Source organism: Camelus dromedarius, chromosome 29 (genome assembly GCF_036321535.1).
Source record: "Camelus dromedarius isolate mCamDro1 chromosome 29, mCamDro1.pat, whole genome shotgun sequence".
NCBI lineage: Eukaryota > Metazoa > Chordata > Mammalia > Artiodactyla > Camelidae > Camelus > Camelus dromedarius.
Genome location: NC_087464.1, coordinates 11437494 through 11443493, shown reverse-complemented (window position 1 = coordinate 11443493; position 6000 = coordinate 11437494). Strand labels below are relative to the sequence as shown.

Below are 6000 nucleotides of genomic sequence, written 5' to 3'. Positions count from 1 at the left end.
TATTCTTTTTTATGGCTGAGTAGTATTCCATTCTGTGTGTGTGTTTGTTTGTGTGTGTGTGTGTGTACACCACATTTTCTTTATCCAGCCATCTGTCAATAGACATTTAGGTTGCTTCCATGTCTTGGCTATATATACCATTATATAGTGGTATATATAATGCCACTATAAATATTGGGGTGCATGTATCTTTTCGAATTAGAGTTTTCTCCAGATATATGCCCAGGACTGGGATTACTGGATCATATGGTAAGGGTATTTTTAGTTTTTTAAGGAATCTCCATACTGTTTTTCATAGGGGCTGAACAAAATTACCTTCCCACCAAAAGTGTAGGAGGGTTCAGGGAAGGACTTTGAGACCCAATCCCGGGCACAGAGGAGCCACCTGTATCTGCGATACAGCCTGATACTATTACCAGCAGTATCACAGCAAATCAGGAGGAAACCCACCCCTCCTCCCGAGGACCCCACTCTGCTCACGGCTCTTGTCTGCTCAGCTGTGTGATCCAAACAGGCTTTGGCAGCTGGCTGGCAGTGCGGGAAGTCTTTTCTTGTTGTTGTTTTTAAGGTGATCCTGTATGAAGGAATCAGATTAATGAGTGGTTTGCTTCCTTTGAAAAAGCACCATCTGGGTTTAGATTTCATATTTACTATTTTAAACCCTTTCAATTAGACCCCTGGGGTTTCCCAGGCCTGCCTGGGGGAGTTTCTCTCCAAGCTTCCCTTCCTTTCTTTCCCAAACCCTGGGACAATTGTTTGTTTTTCTCACATATTCATCACGGCCCACAACCTTCAGAAAGTCCTGAGCGGGCTGGGCAGTGACATGGGAATCTGATGCCTGGTTGGGGAGCGCTGAGCTGAGAACAGCGCTTGGCAGGCTCACTTCCCGCCCCACGCGGCATCCACCATGGAAAGCTGGTGGGGGTGGGGGGTGTCTTGGCACGTTTGCCAAGCCGACTGGAAGCCCTCAATTTCGAGAGCGATAGGGACTTTCTCATGGGCTTCCCGCTCCAAGAGTATCAATCAGCCTCAGACAGACACCAGGGAGGCGAGGAGTGGTTTCCTAGCAGGAGTCGCGATGACAAAGGCCGCTGGCTCCCTCTGGGTCTTTTGTTCCTGCTGGCGCCTTAGTCAGAATCTGGGGGCTGCCCCGGTGTGCCTTTGCTGGCCTGGGTCTGCTGATTCTGGAAGCCGGCGAGGAGGAAGAGGAAAAGGTACCTGGAGGGGCAGAGATGCCGGCAGCTCTGGAGTCCCTGCAGTGGCCCCTCTCTTTCTGTTGCAGGATGAGTGGCCCTTTTTGCAGATGTCCGAGCTGCTGGTTCCTGACAAGCCAACAGGGGATGATCAGACCTGTCTTGTGGGGTTGTGACGTTTGAGTGGGGTGTCGCAGCTGGCTGGGCACTTGGTGCTCCTTCAATATTACTCCCTGCCTGCACATCCCACTTTCCTTGGAGGATAGAATCCGTATCTAATGTCATTTAAATATGATTTTTGAAATGATGGTTGAAGCAGGGAAATGAAAGAAAACAGAAGGAAGAAATTAATTTCCTATTCCCCCTCCCCCTCCATTTATCACCCCCCCCCATTTTTGAACACTGCATTATTGGGCAGAAGGTGCACAGCTGTGACCAGTTGCTGTGTCTCCTTGCCCGAAGCCAGCCTCTGAGGGGACCCCTGCTCTGCTGGTCTGTTGTTTTGCTCAACTGAGCTGCAGGGTGTGGGGTTAAAGGACCCTTGTCAAAGTGAAGAGTTTTATCTGGCTTCCTGACAGCTGTGAGAAATCCTGATTGACAATTAGGGCAGCTTCTAAGCAGGGAGCTGGGAGGACAGCGTGATGTGAAGGGGCCCTAAAGCTGGAGTCAGGTCCCCACGTGTCATTTTCGAGAGGCACTATTGGTTTCAGACAAATTTCATTCTTGCATTGGAAGAGAGTGCTTCTTTACTACGGGATGTAAAATGTCTAAGGCCGGAGTGAAGGACAGTCTCTCCAGGGCAGAGAATGGTCTGGATAAAATGACCCACCCGACTGCCGAGTGGAATACACGGACTTGACACTCATAAGAGTAATAGAATTTATAGCAATCGCTGTGGGCTGTGAATGGCTCTTAGAAGCCAGCAGCTTCTGGGAAGAGAGGCAAAGGGTTTCTAAAATGCAAATGAAGCTGGGTATGAAGCCCGCAGGATAAAAAAAAAATCACATGAATCTCATTCATCATTTTATTAACAGGTGGGTTCCTAGACTGATTCTGAAGTTTTGTACGCGTGCAAATTAATTAAGCTGCTAAAAGGTGGTGTAGAAGCAGGCTCAGGCATCTTTGGCTTTCTCTGACAAGGAGCGTGCTGCTCTGGGTCTAAGTGTCCGAATAATTATTTCTGCCCTGCAAATTACTGGCAGCAAATTCAGTGCAGTGCGTTGGTGTGCTTTTAATTATCCGCAAGATCTGAGGATGGGGGCTTCACGGGACAGGTTTTTATGAAATATCTAGGTTTGTATATGTGTAAAAATATCTATTAATCCTTCCCAGCTGGGTTCATTTATTTTAAACAAATCACGGTGGCCAGATATAGGTTTGGGGCTTGGGGGCTCCAACAAGGGCTATTTACCTTCCTACTATGTGGATTTCATCTTTATTTGAGCGATGTGAAAGAAAACATTTTATTTTCAGCCTTTCTCAAAGTGCACTTGCTGCCTGCAAGCCAGGTTTTTGTGGCCCTTATTGTAATAATTGGCCTTAGCAAGACATTTCAAAATATAGGCTGTGCGCCAAAACACAGCAAGGGAAGAAAATGAATCTGTTCTGTGGAAATGAAAACCATTTGGGCTAAATCTGCAAGTGGTGTGGTACAGTAAAAACAGCACAGGTAGCACGACCACAATGTCTTTTCCTCGCTCAGAGCTGCATTCATTCATTTGGTAAATTTTTGGTGGCACCTAAGATGGGCCAAACTCTGAGCTAGGTAGTGGGGATGTAGGGTGATGTTGTCTCGGAAAGAGCTGGGTAAGTATGATTGCACAATGGTTGGGAAGCTGAAGTACAGAGTGCAGTGGAAGGAGACCAGATACAGATGTGCAGAGGTGGTCACAAAAGGGGTCCCTGGATGAGGAGGAATTGACTAGGTGAAGGGTGCGCGTGCACGTGTGCACGGTCCTCGTGCTGGTGGTGATGCTGTGGAAACAGTGCATTGAGATCCTGAGGTGGAAAGGTGATTATTACAGTATGAGTTTGTCAAGGCTTCTCTAACAAAGGACTGTAGCCCGGGTGGCTTCAACAACTGGTATTTATTGTGTCACCGTTCTGGAGATGACAAATCGGAGCTCAAGATGTTGGCAGGCTTGGTTTCTTCTGAGGCCTCTCTCCAGGGCCTGCAGATGGCCACCCTCTCCGGGGCTCACACGTGGTCTTAACACTGTGCCCATCTGTATCCTAATCTCCTCCTATAAGACCACCAGTCCAATAGATGAGGGCCACCCTCAGGACCTCGTTTTAACTTTATTACCTTCTAAAAGACGTTCTCTCCAAATATGGTTACGTTCTGATCTACTTGGGGTTAGGACTTCAACGTATGAATTTGGAAGCAGGGCAGAATTTAACCCATAACACTCTATAAGGAAACTGAGTATCAATTTCCAAGATTCAAAATTGTGTGTTAATAGCAAACATAATTTACGAGAGAGATTATAGAGTTTAAAGAAATTTAATCTTACTCAATAGTAGTGGTTATGAATGGGTTGCAATCCCGACTGTACTAGAGAAACACTGGAGAGAAAAGGAGCCAGATAAATTCTTCATCTTACTCTGGGAAATGCAAACTTTGATAAATAGATTAAGAAAGTGAAAATCCTCTTTATAAAAATTAAAAGAATGGAGGTGGTGGTTGCACAACATTTTAAAGGCACTAAATGCCATTGAATTCACTTTAAAGTGGCTAATTATATGTTGTGTGAATTTTGCTTCAACAAAACAAACAAAAAACCTCAAAAAGTTTAAAGCAGCCACTGGTAGAATTTTTTTTTAATGGTGACTATAAAGTTCCCAACTTTAGAGTAGATTAAGAAACAAAATATAGACCATGAAAGCAAATGAAAGAAAACAGATACGGCATGAAAACCTTACAGCCAAAATGCGCGAAATGACACAGTAGATATGGGACAACTGTAAGCCAAGACAATACATATGAATAACGTAAACTCTTCAACAAAGGCTTTTAAATTGTATTTAAAAAACCAGTGAGCTATGTTCTGTTAACACGGAGGACATCTAAAATAAAATGTGGTGAAATTGAAAATAAAGTAACAGACTGAGATGGGACAGGTGATACAGACACAGAGAAAGCAGGACTGGTAGTGTTACTTTAAAAAAAGTGATCTTCAAGGCAAAGAGCATTAAATGCAAAGCAGGGATCTGCTTTAAATGGGTAAGTTGTATATTCTACAATCGACGTTCCTTTCGAGTGTGGACAGTGTCCCCATTACTGTGCTAGGCACTTGTCATGCATTATTTCTTGAAAGTCCTTTGAGGTGTGTGTTGTTATTTTTGTATTAGAGAATCTCTCAACTAAGCAGGGGTCGACTAAGGACCTGAACTCAGAGCCTGATGAGGCTGGTATATATATATCTAAGTCAGTTTGCTGGACACCAGAAACTAACACAGCATTGTAAATCAACTGTACTTCAATAAAAAAGTAAAGATTATGACTCCTAGATTTATTAAGATTTAATAAAAATTTTGTTTCTCTCCTCACCTGACAATGCTATAAGATTGGAACTCTTTAATTACATTTGCATTATGTCCACTTTTGTTTTGTAAAGTTGATTAAACATATACTTTAAATAGCAAAAAAAAAAAAGTGAGAGAAAACAAATTTAGAAAAATAAGCAGCTATCATCATAGATTTGAAGTAGATTTTAAAATTATAAGAGAATAAATACTATGGAAAAAATGGAGCATTTTAATGAAATGGATGCTTTGCTGGGAAAATTCAAAACTCATATAAGAATAAAAACCTCAGACAAATCAATGTACATGGAGGAAATGTAAAAACAGTTAAAGAATTTATTCTAAAATTTATCCTAGGGCCAGACAAAATTTCTGTTGTTATTTTTAACTGTTTAGGAAGAGGTCATTTCCACGCTGAAAAAAATCATGGAAAAAACTCTAATTTTTACAAAACTGGCTTAGTCCTGATCTGAAAACTTCATGGATAGCACAAATAAGAAAACTATCCATGCAGATCTACCATGATGTGGATGCAAAATTTGAAATCATGAAATTCAAAACTAGGGTTTATGTAAAGAATTCAAGGACAGTTTTGTGTGAAGCAGGTTTTCTGGCTGGTCATGCCCTGAGTGTCAAAACAACTTGATAATATCAGTTCATACTGAAATATAACTGATAAAACAACACACACACACTTATGATTCTCAAAGACCATGCTTATAAAATTTACTAAGATTAATAGCTTTTCCATATATAAGCAGTCAAGCAATAGTTGAAAACCGTAACAGAGCAAGAGCTTAGAAATTAGCAACAAAAATCATGTAATATCTAGGAATTGTGCTACCAAGAAATGTGTGGAAACTTTATGTTGCAGACTTCCAACGTTTATTAAGAGATACTAAATAAGATTCAAATGATGGGGAGATAATATCATTCTATGTGACTTAATGATATAAAGATGTTAATTTGTTTCAAGCTAACTTACCAGCTTCTTAAATCTCAGTAACAATTCCCAATGTAATTTTTGGGGAAGAATTTGATACAATAAGCCTAAGGTACACAGGCTGTGAGGGAGATAGGGGTATAAAGAAGAGTCACAGCTAGATATGTAAAATGTATAAAGCTGCAGTAATCAAATCAGTAGACCTATTAGTGATAGATTGAATGGCTAGTCTTTAAGCTCAAATCTTCGTTAAGAGCTTAGTGTATAAACGCATCATACCTGGGGTATGGATGGAGTATTCCAACAAATGGTATTGGTTCTTTGGGAGAAAACCAAGTC

At 41.7% G+C, this 6000-nt stretch overlaps 1 long non-coding RNA gene across 1 annotated transcript in view; it reads left to right on the top strand.

Moving 5' to 3' along the window:
* Window positions 1-1190: 1190 nt before the first annotated feature.
* LOC105085447 (uncharacterized) overlaps window positions 1191-6000 on the top strand; it is a 189698-nt gene continuing 184888 nt past the window's right edge. The window contains exon 1 of the long non-coding RNA XR_836806.3: window positions 1191-1214. This is a non-coding gene — a long non-coding RNA (uncharacterized LOC105085447). The remainder of the gene's footprint in view (window positions 1215-6000) is intronic.